Source organism: Vicugna pacos, chromosome 35 (genome assembly GCF_048564905.1).
Source record: "Vicugna pacos chromosome 35, VicPac4, whole genome shotgun sequence".
In the NCBI taxonomy this organism is placed as follows: Eukaryota; Metazoa; Chordata; class Mammalia; order Artiodactyla; family Camelidae; genus Vicugna; species Vicugna pacos.
In genome coordinates this window covers 18,030,495-18,048,339 of record NC_133021.1, presented here as the reverse complement: position 1 = coordinate 18,048,339, position 17,845 = coordinate 18,030,495, and the positions used below count along the sequence as shown (strand labels likewise).

The 17,845-nt window shown below is 46.7% G+C and overlaps 1 protein-coding gene across 1 annotated transcript in view; it reads left to right on the top strand.

The window, feature by feature from the left end:
- Positions 1-16,920: 16,920 nt before the first annotated feature.
- Positions 16,921-17,845, top strand: part of JCAD (junctional cadherin 5 associated) — a 36,379-nt gene continuing 35,454 nt past the window's right edge. Inside the window, exon 1 of the mRNA XM_072954900.1 lies at positions 16,921-17,064. The gene's annotated coding sequence lies outside the window, so the exon portion shown is untranslated. The remainder of the gene's footprint in view (positions 17,065-17,845) is intronic.

Genomic DNA, 17,845 nt, shown 5'->3' with positions numbered 1-17,845 from the left:
CCCTCTCCAGCATTTATTGTTCATGGACTTTTGAATGATGGCCATTCTGACTGGTGTGAGGTGATACCTCATGCAGTTTTGATTCACACTGCTCTGATACTTAGTGATAGTGAGCATTTTTTCATGTGCCTAGTGGCCATTTGTAGGTCTTCATTGGAGAATTGCTTGTTTAGGTCTCTGCCCATTTTTAGATTGGGTTGCTTGTTTTTTTTTTTTATTAAGTTGTATGAGCTGTTTATATATTCTGGAGATCAAGCCTTTGTCAGTTTCATCTTTTGCAAATATTTTCTCCCATTTCTCCTATAGGTTGTCTTTTCATTTTGCTTATGGTTTCTTTTGTTGTGCAAAGCTTATAAGTTTAATTAGGTCCCATTTGTTTATTTTTGCTTTTATTTCTATTGCCTGGGTAGACTGCCCTAGGGGAACATTGCTATGATTTATGTCAGATAATGTTTTGCCTCAAAATGGCGTAAAGACTGAAACATAAAACAAGACACTGCTTAGCATTTGGTGGAGGCAGTGGGAAGACGATGGGGAGGGCACTTGAAGGGTCTGCTCGGGTCTGAACCATTGTCTGACCTCGGACAAGCTATGTGCTTCATCTGTAATGACTTTGAAAGTTTCTCCAGTTCTGGAAAACTCTGTTTTTTTGGCATTATTTTTTTCTTTTCTTCTAAATTGCAGTATAGTTGATTTCCAATATTATATAAGTTGCAGGTGTACAATATAGTGATTCACAATTATAAAGGTTATATCCATTTATAGTTGTTATAAAATACTGGCTATATCCTCTGTGTTTTGCAGTACATCCTTGTAGCTTATTTTGTACTTAGCAGTTTGTATCTCTTAATCTCTTACTCCTGTGTTACCCCTCCCCTATTCCCTCTCCTCTGGTAACCACCAGTTTGTTCTCCATATCTGGAAAGAAAACTCTACTTTTGTAAAATAGGAGATTAGCTCTTCCTCCTTCTTATGGTTAACAAGAAGGTAAGGAGATAAAAACACTTCTGCAGATAGGGACCAGAAAAGAATGCATATTTGGAAAACCCTGGAAGTCTGCACCATCCAGTCTGGAATCAGTGGCATCTTCTTTTAAAATACATTTTGAATTAGGTTTCATATCATTCGATCAGAGGAGCCTCTTCTTTTTTCTTTTTCCTCCAGTTTGTGACCTTCATTAACAGTGAGCTGTCATAGTCTTCCTGTGGCAACATTGTTACAAAAGAATTCAATTTCTAAGGTATTAGAATAAGTGAGAGCTTTTCTTAGCAACACCTGAGAAGTGACTCTATTTTTCATCCTGCGGGAAGATGGATTTGACAGCTAATGGATCTGTTTTGTTCTAAAACTACCATCTGTTCCAAGGCACTTCTAAAGGTTTCTATCATCACCATTATGTGTGAGATGTATAAATACATATTCATAATTATTCATTTCTAAGAAAAAGGTAAAAACAATTAAACTTGGGCTTTAAAGATACAATATTTATACACATGCAACTCAATTTAAATTGCAGCAAATAAAGAAATTGGATATGCCCGCAGACCCTCTAGTTATGTACACATTTGATTGATATCTCTGCAAACTAAAGGAACATCTCATTGCACCAGAACTGCCGGCAATGCGGGGGGTAACGGTGCTACACACAGCTTCTGCTGATTCCAGGAGCGGCCCTGAAGCAGCTGTGTGTGACATCCTAGGGGGGGTGTCTCACTGACACTGGTTTCTCTACTAGTCAGGGCCATGCTGGCACTGAGGTCGGACATGCTGGCATTTGAATTCCAGGTTCAGAGTCAACTCCATGCCTTAACTTACTGAACTTGTTTGTTCAACCCTTTCTTCAATTCCATGATCCAATTAAAGCTCCCTGTAGGATCAAACTAGTTCTAACTGAGTTTTTGTCACTTTGGCCCCCCTCCCCCACAATCCTGACAGATAAAATATCAAAATATAGTGGCCTTTTGTTCTAGCCCTTTATTCCTTATTCTCTAACTAACCTGGTTAACCAGTCCATGGTATGAGTTCTCTAGGTGCCAATAATGTCTTGTCCCTCCCAGGTAACATAGATGCCTCTTGAACTTCACCTTGGGAGGCATTTGCCTTTATCTGGGGCACCATGGGGGGTCTGCAGGAAAGAGATTCAGGCCAGAGTAAAGATGTGTTCTATTGCCTTCAGTGAATTTGGAATACAAGCATTACCTGGTATAACTCTACAGTAGGGCTGCCCTGTGAAAACAAAATTTGTTTTCCTCTTTCAACAAACCAAGAGCAAATCAGACGTCTTGCAAAAACTTGTACAAATGAAAAAAATAGGGTTTAAAAAAATAACATTGTCATAATCTGCAGAAACTGTTCTAAGCAGGGGAGACAAATGTGGAATCCTAGTGTCTGGTTTCCCTAAGTGCAGAGGTAGGTAGGAATGAATTAGATCAGCCAACCATGGGTGCAATTCAAGGTCTCCAGCTCCTGAAGCTCTCTTGCCCGCTACATCCTAGGATCCGAATCGGAGTGGCCATGTTGTGTATCATGTGACCGAGCGCCCCAGTCACAGCTGCTTGGAGCCTGGTCAGTGAACTGACAGAAGGCCAGCCAGTCCATGGCCAGGTGGCCAGATATCCTGGAAGAGGTTTGGCAGGAAAAAAAAAAAAGCTTTGCCCAGAGATAATGGTGATTAAGAACACTAATTAGTGATGATTAAGTACACTAGTCAGTTTCTGTCTCTTGGAAATGTTGCTCCCTAGACCCTCACAGAGCCCGTCTAGAGCAGTACCACCTCCCTCACTCAGAAGCTCATTGTACTCTCTGCACTCTGCTGCCAGCTAGCCAGCGGCTCCTGCAGTCCCTCCTCTTCCTGACCTACCGACAAAGTAAGGCAGGTCCCTAGACCAGCACCCCAGCAGAGGTGAGTTTCCTTGGTGCTGAGTGGAATAGCCTCCCCAGGGTCTGACAGCTAGAGCCAGAGTCAGATCTGTGGAGCCCTTACCTCCATCTCCTCTACATCAAATAAACTTTCCTGCTCCAAGGGCGTACAAAAGAGGATGACTGTGACACCCGACCATCCATCACCAAGGTGTGTTTAAAACACTGGCCGCACCCCCTTCCCTCCTGAATGTTGCCGAATCCCGATAGCTGGGCCACCATCCTTCCAGGCGTCATCAAGAAGAAATGCCTGCGGCAGAACTGACATGTCTAGTTCTGAAGAGGAACGCACTACCTCCTGTGGACTTTTCATGGAGTAGCATGAAAAGGGCCTGCTGCCAGCCAGTCATTAGAGAAGTGACTTCTCTGATTGGTTGTTCCAGATCCAGCTCGTTCCCAGGCATCACAACCAACATTTACTGGTCTTGCCTTTGGGTTAGAGCAATCCACTCTTCCCTCCAAAGCATCAGGCTCTGTGTTGCTCACCTTTGTCTGGCGTTTCTGCCATTAGAGCATCCATTTCAACCATCTTCACAGGCTTGATGGAGGAAGTGCATTAAACAGTGGATCTCTAATGCTGATGCATTAAAAGAAAAAAAAAGAAAGAAAGAAAGAAACCCTCATCTGGCCCACTGGGAGCCCAGAGTGCCTTCCCGACCAGACGTTTGACATCCTACAATTGCCATCAGTCCCTGTGTGTTACATGGTTGTGACAGTTACAAGGTGAAGTCCCTGCAGAGCGTCTCTGAGATTTGTCAGGGAATAAGGTTCACACACACCCAGTTTGGTTGACCAGGGTGAGCTACTGGAATTTCAGAGGATAAGCTGTACCTGTCCTTCGTGACTAAATTATGAAGAGCATGGAAAGCAAATCAAAACCACCATGAAGTACCACATAACACCCGTTAGGATGGTTATTTTAAGAGAAAATAAAAAAATAACAGGTGTTGGCAAGGATGTGCAGAAAGTAGAACCATCACGCATTGCCAGTGGGATGTAAAGTGGTGCAGCCAGTGTAGAAAAGAGTTTGGCAGTGCCTCAAAAAGTTAAACATAGAGTTACCATATGATCTGTAATTCCACTCAGAGGAACATACTCAAAAGAATTGAAAGCAAGGACTCAAACAGATATTTCTGCACCAGCATTCATAGCAGCATTATTCACAGTTGCCAAAAGGTGGAAACAACCCAAGCATGGATTGACAGACAGATAGATAAACAAAGATGTGATGTGATATATACATGCAGTGGAATATTACTCAGCCATGAAAAGGAAGGGCATTCTGATACACAGATGAACTTTGAGGATGTTAATACTAAGTGAAATAAGTCAGACACAAAATGAAAAGTAGTGTATTATTCTACTCTCTGAGGCATTTATAGAGAGAAAATAGAATAGAGGTTACCAGGGGCTGAAGAGAGGGGGGGATGGGGACTTACTGTTTTAGGATAGAATTTCTGTTAGAGAAGATGGAAGAGTTCTGGAAATGGATAGCGGTGGTGTTTGTACAACATTGTGGATGTACTTAGTGCCACAGAATAGAACACTTAAAAATCGTTCAAATGGTTAAAAAAAAAGTATGGAAAAGTAAATCTCTTTTCTCAGTTCCTTGCCGCTCAGCTCCATGTACTGCCTTCTGCCCACGTCTGTGGTCACCTGGCCACAGAGATCACTGGAAGCCCCCACTCTGGAGGCAGGTGGCATGGGACCCTTCCAGCTGCCTTCCAGCAGCATGGTTAACACTCTCTGCAGTCCCAAACATCTTCTTCCATTTTTCCAAGTTCAGTCAAATCCACGTCCCTTTCTCTGCCTGCCATTCTGGGCAAGTGAATTTGGCTGGAGAATGTGCCATCTCTTCTCCCCGAGAAACCCTTCTCAAATGAATAAAACATAGGCCTGAGCAGTTCGGCCTGAGCAGCTGGTTCTCGCCAGCTTACAGAATGTCTTTTGTTTTGCTCCATCCTCGGCAAGCAGGATGGCTCTGCTCTGATGTTGATTCTGATCGCTGGGAAGTTGAGGCTGGCAGGCGTCTGTCGGTCGCATCATACCAGAGTTCAGCTGAGACTCGTGACTAGCAGTGCCACGCTCCCCAGGCTACACGTGTGTCCTCATGTCGTCCTGACCGCACAGAGATGGCCCTTCCTGATCCCACCACATAATTCGAGAAAAGATAAGTGGGCAGCATGGGGATGCTGTCCCTTGCTGACACAGGCAGTCAGTCTGGCTTCTGCATCTGGCTGGGTGAGCCCCACAGCCGCAGAGGACCACCCAACTTTGAGGCTGAGCCCCAGCTGTGGTTTCTGCCAACAACAACTGCCCAGGCAGTGTGATTATTCTGATACAATGCAAACACTGGCATGCAAACTGGAGAAAGAAATCACTCTGTCAGATTTCTGGGTGGGTACCACATGCTCAAAAAGTCCCTGCATGAACCATATTTATAAATGAGAAGTGAAAACACGGATGCCCCAGGAAGCATCAGGCTAACTCCGTTTGTCATCTCAGCCGAGAAGATTCAGAACAAATGACATGGGGCAAAGGGTGTCACAATGTAACGAGGAGGCAGGAGGGGCAGGTGGCGCTGACAGAGGCACATCGGCGCTTTGGTTTTCCCTCTAATTCATCCCAGGGACCCCCCACCCCTTCACAAATACCGCTGAAACAAACTGCCCCCCTTCCGAGTGCATTTCTTCCTTCCCACACACTCCAGCTTTTCCACTGAGTTGCTTCCTAATCTGACGGCATGATGCTGACAGGCTGGCATCTGCTGGGGTCTGGTGTTCGGTGTTTTTGATGCGACATCGGCTTCATTTCATGCAAGAGTTTCTATTGGGATTAAATGTAAGTTTCTAGGCGGGGGTGAAGGAGATAGCCTGGCTTCAAAATCCAACAAAGTAAGAGCAAACCTGGGGGCTCTAGTCCCTCAACTGGCCCTTGGCTCACTTCTTATAGAACAATTACCCAGTGTCAGTGCCCCGCACAGGGAGGTTACATCAATTAGGCCATTCCCTGCAGTCGGGATGAAGCGGCGTGAAATGTCACCAGGCTAATGGGTTTAATGAGGAGAGCACACCCTTCCTGAGGTTTCCCAGTAAAACATCCCGGAAGCAGCAAGTAACAGTCTGTTTCGTGGGCTTTTTCTTCATCTTGGAGGGAACTGTGCTTGTGCCTTCTCCTCCATCCCCAAAGCACATCTCTCCTTTCAGAGAGTCCCTTCACCCTGACCCACTCCACTCTGGAAGAAGAAGATGGCTTCTGGAAATCTATAGAGATTTCCTGCTTGTGTAACCAAGATTTAAATAAAATCATTAAAGCCTTTAAAAACTGGTCAGATGTGGGAAATGGAAAAAAGGGGCCTGCCTTCGAAAGTCGGCAGGTATTGAAAGCGTCTTGTGTTGGGGATGGGATGGACATCACACCGGGGCTGTGGGTAGGATGCAGGTAACCTGTGCCCCACCACGACTCTGCTCTGAGGATTGTGGTCACAACCTCTACATCCTTTTCAGATTCCTCGCTGCCGTGGGGATCACAACTGCAGGTCCCTGGAAATCACTGCCGTGGTGTGTTTGGGCGGAGGCAGAGGTGGCCCGTCCGCCCTCCCGTGCTGTGACCCACCTGCACACGTGGTGAGACATCCACCTGGGAGCATTTAGAAGCCAGGCCCAGGTAGCCAGGCTGGCTCTTCTGAACGTCTAGGCCAGAGAATTTGGCTCAAGACACACAGAAAGAGGACTTCAACCTGAAATCACCGAAACTTTCAGTGAGTTTATAGTAATGGTCACATGATGTGCATCTCGGCCAGTTGCCTGCTTGGCGCCCTCCCATTAAATCTGGAAGAAAAGGGTGAAAGGCGGTGAAGTAATGTCCCAGCCACAGGTACAGGAGGTGATAGGGGGGTATCCAAAGGAAGAATCACGCAGATTGATCTGGCTCGTGTCATGGATGCTTCACAGGGTACCCTTGATTTTGTACCCGACAGTTGTTTTGTCCCAGTATGTGTGGTCAAGTTTAACACATTTCTTCATCCTCTCACCATTGGGCTAAAACTGCTCTTCTAAATCCTGAAAGCTGGTGCTTATACGGGCCTCTTCACACACACACGTGGAGCCGGATCCTCAGATTAAGCTCTGAGATTTTCACATTTCACGTTAAACATGAGCCCTCTCATGGCAGCGTCCTCCTGGGATCCTGTGATAGCTGGGCTTCCAGCAGAATGAAGGGACCTCTGCATATCCTGCCTGACATGGCCTTTGGACTAAGTTCTAATGACATTTGAGGAGCTTTAAGGAGCTCTGACACTTTGTTTTAACTTGCTCTGTGTGATACCGGTCTCTTGTCTGGGAAGAAGGAAGGAAGGAAAGCACAATCTTGCTTTTCCAACTAAAAGGCTAAGTGGAACAGTCCTTCTTAAGAACATATCATCTAATATCTCTGGAACGTTTCTCCTACAAAAAGCAAACGAATACAGGCAGACCTCAGAGCTATCGCGGGTTCAATTCCAGACCACGTCAATAAAGTGAATATAGAAATAAAGCAAAGGGGAGGTAGAGCTCAGTGGTAGAGTGCATGCCTAGCGTGTATGAGGTCCTGGGTTCAATCCCCAGGACCTCCACTAAAACAAACAAATAAATAAACCTAGCTTACCCCAGCCCTCCAAATTTTTTAAAAAAAGAAATAAAGCAAGTCACACAATTTTTTTTGTTTCCTAATGCATATAAAAGTCACGTGTACCCTACACTGTAGTCTATTAAGTGTGTAATAGTATTGTGTCCAAAAAACAATATACATACCTTCATTAAGAGTATTTTTATTGCCAAAAATACTAGCCATCATCTGAGCCTTCAGTGAGTTGTAGTGACAAAGCTCACTGATCACAGCTGGCCAGAATAAATGTAAGAATGAAAAAGTTTGGGATATTGTGAGAATTGTCAAAATGTGACACAAAGACAGGAAGTGAGCAAGCGCTGTTGTAAAAAACATGGCGTCAACAGACTTGCTCAACGCAGGGTTGCCCCAAGGCTTCACTTTGCACAAAACACACGTATCTGTGAAACACACTAAAACGAAGTCTGCCTGTAGAGAAATAACTTTCCCCTTTGATTTTCAACAAATGAGGGGGCTGTGCTCAGAAGTTACATTTGATCCCCACAAAAGGAAGACACTCATGGGTCTTGCTGGCAGAGTGCCGTCACATGCCAGGAGTTGCCATTCCTGTCACTCATTCTCACATGAGCCCCAGGAGGGACGCAGCCTGAGGACAGCGAACATTTATTACACGTCAACTCTGTGCTGGATGCTTTCAGAGAAGATCTTTTTTTTTTATTGAGTTATAGTCATTTTACAATGCTTTGTCAGAGAAGATCTCTTTTGATCCTCATAACCAGAATGTGGCTTATTATCCTATAAGGAAACCAAGGCTCAGAGAACTGAAGTGATTTGCCTGAAGACACACAGTTAAAAAAATGGCAGGCTGGAGACCCAGCTGAAATCTGCCTGACCCCAGAGCCTGGGCGCCTCTTCCTTCGGTGAGATTAACTCCTGACCAGCGAGGGAGCTGGGAGGCACTTCACAGAGAACCCACATGGGGCAGCCAGCCGGCTGCCACGGAGTCAGACAGGGCAAGTGGAGGACGATTACTGAGAGGTCCCGTCCCATCAGGAGCCAGTCGATTCCAGGGGCCGCCACAAGCTGTGACTTTTTGGTGCTCATTTGAACCAAAAAATGCAGATTTCTGAGCCCCACCTTTGGGTTCCTAGCCAGTGACCACTACCCACTTTTTTTTTTTCCCAGATGGCCCATACATTTAATTAAATCAGTTGATGGCATTTCCAGCCCTAATGGCACCTGTTGTGAATGGCAGTTGTCATCAGGTATCTTGTCACTGAGAAGTTCACCGTCTGCTGTGATGAAGGAGGCCTTGTGCATATAGGAATACTGCGGGAAGGCGTGCGATTATTTTGAGATATTAGTAAAAATGGTATTGATATTAGTATGGCATGGTGCACAAAATATAGCATGTAACCTGGAAAATTGGAATGTTAAATACACTTTACTGAGTAGTAGTGGGAGTTAACAGTGCACTAAAGATGTTTCATGGCCTTTAATTTAAATGCCAGGTTAAGTTTTTATGATACTAGCATCTGGTCACCTGCCTTTATGAGGAAGAGGGGAATATTTTGTTCTCCCAAAGCAATGATGTATTGGCTGGGGTTCCTTCTTACTGTCTTTATATTAGTGTTTCAATTCTCCATCCAAGAACACCTGTCTGTCTTTTACCTTTTAAGTATATTCCCTTAAACATAGGTATTAAGACTTTAAATTTTACATCCAAAGGCTGAACTGCTTACATCCTACAACTGCTTCAGCATTAGGATCTTGGTCCTCATATTCCCCAGCCTGTCACCATCTCCGTTCCCATGTGCTAGTGCCCTGTTCATACTACAATTCATTAGAAAAGTAGGGGGAGGTAAAGATGATGATGATGATGATGATGATGATGATGATAATATTGGAACAAGTTATTGTGAGACGGCAGCAGAGAGTTAGTAACTAGGAAATGTTCTACATTTTAAATTAATCCTCCAACATATAAAAGTCATCCTAACCTCATATGTAGATTGGCTGATAAGCAGGTGGGCCCTGACCACAAACAAGGCAGTGTTCTCTGGAAAAGATATTAATTTTACTTATGAATAGCACCTGTTCCAAGAATGTATAATATTATGGCTCCAGTGTGTGCTGTATAAGGAGGAAAACCAGGGGTGGATTTAATACTACATCTGTGACTGGTTACTTATGGTAACCTTCAGGTATTTGGTGGTTTCAGCAAAAGTTCTAATGCACATTCCAGGCATCAAGAACCATAGGGAAGACTGTAAAAATATGGAGACAGAGAATGAATACATTCACTCGTTTGGGAAAATGAGAACGTACACACAGCTCCCTGCTGGCTTGAAAACTGCACTCAATCCATCCTCTCCCAGGGGAGCATCCCGTGTGGGGACTGAGGTGCATGCTAAGATGGGGGTGTCACTGGGCCTTATCAGTGGTGATCACGAAAAATGGGCCAAGTTACCCTTTTATCCAAGGGATATCCATTTCTCCAGGGGATGGTAGGTAACAAAAGAAACTGCAGGAATTATCCAGGAATTTACTAACCAATTGTTCCAGCCAAGTGAGACACTGGGTTTGGACTTTTATTGTTGCTTTTTTAACTGTTGGTGATGAAAATCTGACTTTCACCAGTGATTTACGTTCTTTTCTCAGACTTAACGTTTCATGTCTACTAGTTCTCTGCCTGCGAATCACTGATTATTCCCCTTGACTCTCTTCTTTGCATGTTTTACATTATTTGCTTTTAAGTTTAGTTTTTGTTGGGTTAAACCAAATAGCATGCAATCTGATATCAATATCTATCTATTTATCATCTATCTATCTATCTATCTATCTATCTATCTATCTATCTATCTATCCCTTACCTGGGTACGTAAGGGGCTAATAAAGTTTAAGAACAGTCATCTGGGTTTACGACAGAACACAGAAAGAACAAAAGTAAAACTCAAGACAGATTTGAAACAAATTGACAAAAATATCGAGAAAACTAGGCATTTTCTGAAAGTACTGGTCATTTTCCCTTCAGTAACCCTCAGCTCTCCACTCACTGTTTTCACCCCACTCATAGGATGAGGATTTATAACTCGGGGTTTGCACAATGTGAGTTTGGATAGCCATTTTTCACTTCAGAGATTCAACAATTCAATTTCGTCTACCTGTTCAAAGATATGGTGCTAGGTTGTGGTAAACAGAGAGGTTGATTTGGGTCTTAAGATTATAAAGGTGAGTGAGCGATGACTCAGAGAGGTCAATGCCTTTGACAGAAAAGTTGAATGTCACTCACAGTTCCCCTAGAAAGGAGAGGCACACCACGCCACGCAGGGCCACAGAAGGTAGGCACCAATGTCCCCTGGGGGCCAGAAAGGAGGAAGGGGAAAGCACACACCACAGCCTTTACTGGGTCTCAGTGGGAAAGGCAGGGCAGGGCTGGGGAAGCAGCTTGGGACTGGCTGGTTTAAATAACTGTGGTGGGCTTTGGGGCATCAGGGCTGCCCCTGGTTGTCTGGGTTGATTTAGGGCAGGGGAAATACTGGCTTGGTGTGCGAGAGAGAGATAAGGAGGTGGTTTATAGAATGGGCTCCTGGTCACAGAAAAGTTGTAAACGGCTGAGGCCGTTGATTTAGCCCCATGATTGACGGATGCCAAATAGATAAACATGGAGCCGAAGGAAACAGAGTTAGGGCGGGAGGGGGGCAAGCCCTTCCACCAGGAACTCAGGCTCCAGTAGCTGAATTGAACATGTAGAATGATGCAGCAAATCCAAGGTGTATCACGATGAACGCCACCCTAGCAGCTTAAACCAAATGCAGTGGGAGTTTGACGGAAGGAAACAGCAAAGATGTGGAAAGCTGTCTTACTGGGGAGGGGGGCTCGGTCTGCTCAGCACTCAGCTAGAATCACTCCTTCAAAATCATATGACCCTGGAAATAAATCTCACCCTCAGATACGTGGGAGAACTTAACACATCACAAACGTTAACTAAAAGGGAGTTCTTGCCTCTCCCTCCCAGCCTAACGTCATTTTTGTATTGCTAGCCATCACAGACTTCATAGAAGTCCCATATAGTATTCTCTCCCCAAATGGAAGCTTTTTTTTTTTGCAATTAATTTTGATAACCAACTTGTTTCATAGTTACTCATGTGTCGCCCATTTTTCACCTTAAAAGTCACACAGGGTTAAAGAAAATACTCAACTCGCTTTTGGCCAATTCTCGATTAGCTGGTGTCAGATGAGAGGTGAGAGGTGGCCCGGAAATGCCGGTGTCCCTGTCCGGACACTCTGGCGCTGGCCCACATCTGTGTCTCCCTTGTCCCTGGCGATCCCAGTCAGCCACTGTCACTCCCTGGAGGACAGGAAAATTGGGTTTTCCTTATAAACCTGGCAAAGAATTGTAGACTGTGGGCAGGAGGGTGCTTGGAATGTTCTGTCAGCCACTGGCGAACAGCAGCTCTGCTGCAGGGCGTGGGGAGAGGCCCAGAGGCTCTCGCATTAATGTGCAGCCTGATGGAGGGGAGGGTGGACAGAGAGACAGCAGACAGCGCACAGTGCTTTTTCTCATGCAACCACCAGCACATCCATTCTCCTTAGAGTGAACGTACAGGATCGCACTATGCCTGTCATCCCTTTTCTTAATCCTCAGGGTTGTGAGTTTTCTGTTGGGGTTGGTGCCAAATCTTCTAAGTCAACAGTTAACAGACACCTGTTGCACTTCGTTCCCTGGAGGCGTCCCCCGGCACTGTGCAAGGACATCCACGGCCACTGTTTTTTGAATGTTTACTATGCGCCTGTCATTCTGTTGGGCCCTTGGCACATTAGTTCTCTCCCTGTGCTCTGGCCTTGCTTCTCAAACTTTCCCATGGGTACGAATCATCTGGCCCTTTACTCGAAGTACAGATCCCAGGCCTCAACTGTAGGAATGAAACAGTCTGATCGTACCCAGCGTGGCCAAGGCCCAGGAGTCTGGCTCCCAGTCAGACTCCCAAGTTGATTCTGAGGGAAGTGGTCCACGGAGATCACTTTGCAAAACAGATTTCTGGTTCGTGGTTAAAAGTAATTATTCATTGTAGCCCCTGAGTTACTAGAATGTATGTCAATATTTAGAAACAAGGTTTATAAGCATCTGTTGACCTAAAACCCTTTCTAGTTTTTGTGTAACTATCATTGTCTGACTCTAGGACAAGCCAACTAGAGGGACTTGAAGATATTATCAGGAACATTCATCTTTTTAAAATAGTAGAGCGGCTAGAGTTTTCACAGACTAAGAAAAACATCAAAGAATATTAAGTCAGTTCAAGGAAACCCTGTGGTAGGTCAGCACTGGGGCCCTAAAGCCAGGAGGGAGGAGGGTTTTCCTAGGTCCTTGAAAAGGCAGCAAATCAAAGAAACAAGGGTTTTGTCCTTTCTTTCTTTCTTTTCTTTTTTTCTTAGGAAGGCTATTAAGCATTCTTTCCCTGGTCAGTGCACATCTGCCCCGATGACTCAGTAAACCATGTTCCTTCCTGAGGCTGTGAAATCCCTTCTCCAGGACCCGGAGAGGGGTGGGGACACTGGGCCATTGGGGCTGGATCCCGCCACATGGTCCCGGGCGGCCCTGGATATCTGAAAGCATCATGCTCAGAGTTGCTTTAAATCATGTTTTCTGTTTCCTATCAATCACTTTAGTAGTAGATAGATTTCTTTCCCCCTGGGTTTAATGCTCCCAAAATGAGGCAGATGAGAGGGAGGGGCTGAAGTTACATCAAAGTGAGAGTGGGAGGGGACGAGGAGGGATGTCATTCTTCTTATGGCCAAAATAAAATGTATGCAGGTGCTTTTTGTGACAAAGACGTATGACTAATGAAGAAATGCCCTTTTAGTTAAAAACATAATGAGGAGCAGATGTATACCTGTACACGTGTGTGTATACAAAAGGCAGAAGACCACATGCATGCACATGGCCGCACAGCTGGGTCTCACATCTCATGCCGCCACCCCAGGCCTGTGTACCGGTGACCAGGGTGGGGAATGGGTGCACTGAATTTTCCCATCCACTTGTATCTTTACTTAGGGAAGCACCACGCTCCTGTACCCCACCTCTATCTTCTTATATTTGTGAATCAGACATTCGCCCCCCAATACTGATGTACCTCTTCTATCTTGCTGGTCTTCCTCTTCACAATTGTATCCCCGAATCTGCAGAAGAGACTCCCACCCTTCTCCTTGCTCCCCCCTACCCCCACCTTCTAGCCTCATTTTTTTCATTCTGCTTGTTCATGTGAATCGGCCCTTAGTCATGGCTGGAAAGCATTAGAGCAGGGCCAGTGCTGTATCGGAGCTGCGGAAAGAGGGAAGCCAAACATTCTGAAATGAGGTCGTCACGATAAAGAGCCAGTGTCAAGAAACCACAAAAATCTCGGGAACTGTGAAGTCATCTTCTCCGGAATCTCCACTGGCTCAATCTCGTTACCTTCCCCTCATTAAAGCTGCCCTTCCCAGCCTTTCTGCCCAGTTTCTTATGAAATACACTTTCTATAAGTGTTGGTTTAGCTTGCTCCTTGCGTGGCTTCAGTGTTGTTCTCTGCTGCGACTTGACAGCTACGTTATGAAACTTCGGTGGGTTTGACCCAGAAACCCAACAATATAACATTGTTTATGGGGAACCATGTCCTGATCTCAGTTGGCAGGTTGAGAAATGATCTTGGGGGAACATTTGGCTTTAAGTGTATGCATAGTACTGGACACATACAGATGCTTCACAGCCAAAGGAAAAAAAAAGTTATTTCTTTGAGTTATTTCATTGACAAATTGGGGACACAAGGGAATGGTGTATCAAAGAAGCAACCTATCCCTGAGAGATGCTTTTATGACAAGAAGCACCATCACCACTGTCTATAACTGTGATTTCATAGGAAAGCCTCCGCATTTTTCTTTTTTTTTTTAACACCTTTATTGTGGTCTGGTTCCTGCGCAGTAAACTACACGTATTTCAGATATATAGTTTGATGAATCTTGATAGCTGTACACAACCATGAAATCATCACCACAACCAAGATAGCTGACATTCCCATCGCTCCCCAAGAGGTGCAATTTTCGAATTCCCAATATACCCCTTTCTACCCCCTTTACCTTCTGAACCATAAGTTTGTTTTCTGTGTCTGTGAGTCTATTTCTGTTTTGTAGATAGGTTCATTTGTGTCCTTTCTTTAAGATTCCACATATAAGCCATATAATAAGGCATTTTTCTTTCTTTCTGGCTTACTTCACTTAGAATGACAATCTGCAAGTCCATCCATATTGCTGCAAATGGCATTATTTTATTATTTTTTCTGGCTGAGTAGTATTCCATTGTGTGTGTGTGTGTGTGTGTGTGTGTGTGTGTGTGTGTGTGTGTATCTCACATCTTCTTTATCCAGTCATCTGTCAATGGACATTTAGATTGTTTCCATGTCTTGGCCATTGTACATAGTGCTACTGTGAACATTGGGGTGCATGTGTATTTTTGAATTGTATTTTTCTCTGGATATATGCCTAGGACTTGGATTGCTGGATCATACGGTAAGTCTCTTTTTAGTTTTTTAAGGAACCTCCATACTGTCCTCCATAGTGGCTGCCCCAGTTTAGATTCTCCCAACAGTATGGGCGGGTTCCCTTTTCTCCACAACCTCTCCAGCATTTATCATTCGTAGACTTTTCAATGATGGCTGTTCTGACTGGTGTGAGGTGATATCTCCCTGTAGTTTTGGTTTGCATTTCTCTAACAAGTAGTGATGTTGAGCATCTTTTCATGTGCTTGTGGGCCATCTGTATGTCTTCTTTGGAGAGATGTCTAGGTCTTCTGCCCATTTTTTGATTGGATTGCTTGTTTCTTTGATATTAAGGTGTATGAGCTGTTTGTATATTTTGGAAATTAGTCCTCTGTCAGTTGCATGATTTGCAAATATTTTCTCCCATTCTGTAGGTTGTCTTTTTGTTTTGTTGATGGTATCCTTAGCTGTACAAAAGCTTATAAGTTTAATTAGATCCCATTTGTTTATTTTTGCTTTTATTTCCATTACTCTAGGAGCTGGTTTAAAATATATATTGCTGTGACTTATGTCCAAGAGTGTTCTGCCTATGTTTTCTTCTAGAAGTTTATAGTATCTGGTCTTGCATTTAAGTCTTTAACCCATTTTGACTGTATTTTTGTATATGGTGTTAGAAAATGTTCTAATTTTCATCTTTTATGCATTTCTTTTTTTTTTTTTCTGTTTTCCCATCTTCTTTTCCCAGCCTGGAGATGATCGCCTTTGTCTTTGCTTAGTACATCCCACCTGCCTTCAGGGGACTCCCCAGGAAACCTTCCCACAGGGTACCAGTGTTAGTATCACTGTTAGTGGGAGGAGCTAACATGTCTGCATTCTTACCATACGCTAGGACTGTGCTGAGTGCTCAAAAGGCATTATCTCACTTAATTCTCATGGCTTTCCTATACACCATCATTGCCCCCATCTTGTTAGAGAGGAAACTGGGGCTAATAAAGTTAGGTTATACATCTAGAAAGTGGCAGAAGCACCCAAGATCAGGACCCAAGCCACCTGCTCCTTGAACTCCATCCAGATCATGCTTTCTACTCCTGTCTCTCCCACTGGTTTCCTGGGATGCGCTGCAGATAACGCACCACGCAGCCCTGATTATATGGTTTTTCTTTTCCAGCACTAGCGTGTTGGGCCTTTTTTCCCTCTCTCAGACTGTACACAATTTGTGGTTAGGGTCCAGAACGAGGGTCTTGGGACAGATTCTGCATTTTGCTAACTCTAGCGCCTCCCAGTTTCCAGTGGCAGCACTTTATGGGACTACGATTTCCTCATCTGTCACCTGCGACGTCTCCAGCCTAAAGCTCAGACTCTTAGATGTCTGTTTTTAAAGATCTCAGCACTAAGCTGTTGTCCCTGTCACTGTCCTCCGCTATTCATGCCTTTGGTGCGTGTGTGCTTTGTGAAAGTGTGTGTGTGACTGTATATGAGAGCTTGTGTGCATCTATGTGTGTCTGTGTATGTACGGACAAGTATCTGTGTGCGTGTTTGTGCGTGCGTCGGGGGGACATTCTCACAGGGTTGAAGCCGCCCAAACCCAAGTGACAGGAAGAGAGGGAAGGGTAGCCAGTTCACCTGTGCCTTCGGCATAATCCACCCAGGCGGCGCCCGGAGGAGGCCGGTGATCCAGGCTCCCTGCCCACGAGTCTGCCCGGGTGCCGCCCTCGCGCGGGACAGTGCAGCCTGGAGGCCACCGGGCGGGCGGGGCGGAGCGTGGAGATGCGCGAGGCGAGGCCTGGCGGCGGGCGGGGCGGAGCGGGGCGGAGCGGGGCGGAGCGGGGCGGAGCGGGGCGGAGCGGGGCGGAGCGGGGCGGAGCGAGTGCGCGGGGTGGGGCAGGGCCGGCGGTGGGCGGGGCCGGGCGGCGGCGGCTCCGGGCATGCTCGGCCGCGGCGGCTGCGAGCGGGGCGGGTCGCGCTGGTCCCCGGCCGGCCGGTGCGGCGGCGGCGGCGGCGGCTCCGGGCAGCATGAGGGAGCCGATCGGTAAGTCCCCGCGTCTCTCGCCGCTTCTGACTCCAACCGTCCACTTGGCCTCCTCCTACGGCGCTTCGTGGGCCTCGCCCCCAGCCTCTCCCGCTCGCCCCCCAACTTCTGCAGCCCGGACGTTGCTCGGATCCGCGCCCTTTTCAGCGTTGGGGGATGTCCGCATCCCGCCCGGAGACCCCGCGCGATCCCCAGCCCGGCAGCCTTGGGCGGGGGCGCACCTTTGCTGGGAGGGCGAGTCCCCGCCCTCAGGTGCCCAGCCCCGGGCGCGCGTTCCCGGGTCGGCGCCGAGGGCCGCTGCTGGCGTTGGCGCTCTCATAGTCCCTCGGCGCGGGGAGGGCCCAGAGGGCGGGGGTCGCTGTCCCCCTCTCGGCGTGCTGGCCACAGCCCGGGGCCAGCCAGCCTCCTCCCTCGCTTGCGCGCCGCGACTTCGCGGATATCTCCACCCCAGGAACTGACAGCCGCTGCGCAGGGTCCCCGAGATCCCCGGTTCCCACGGGTCGCCTCCTCTTCACCCTACCCCGCCCCCGGCAGCCGGGAGCTGCCCGCAGGACGTTGGGAGCTCGGGGCCGCGCCTCCGCCCGGCCCCGCCCAGCCCCGCGCGCCCACCCCGCGGCGGGTCAGCGCTGGGATTAGGGCGCTAATCGCCGCCCAGCCAGTGCCCGCGGCGGCCCGGCCCCCGGCTGCTTGCGGTTAAGCAAAAGAGAAAAAAAGGAAAAAAGGGTGGGAGAAAGGAAAGAGCCCCGCCTGCGAGCGCTGTAAATCTCGTTAATCAGCTGGT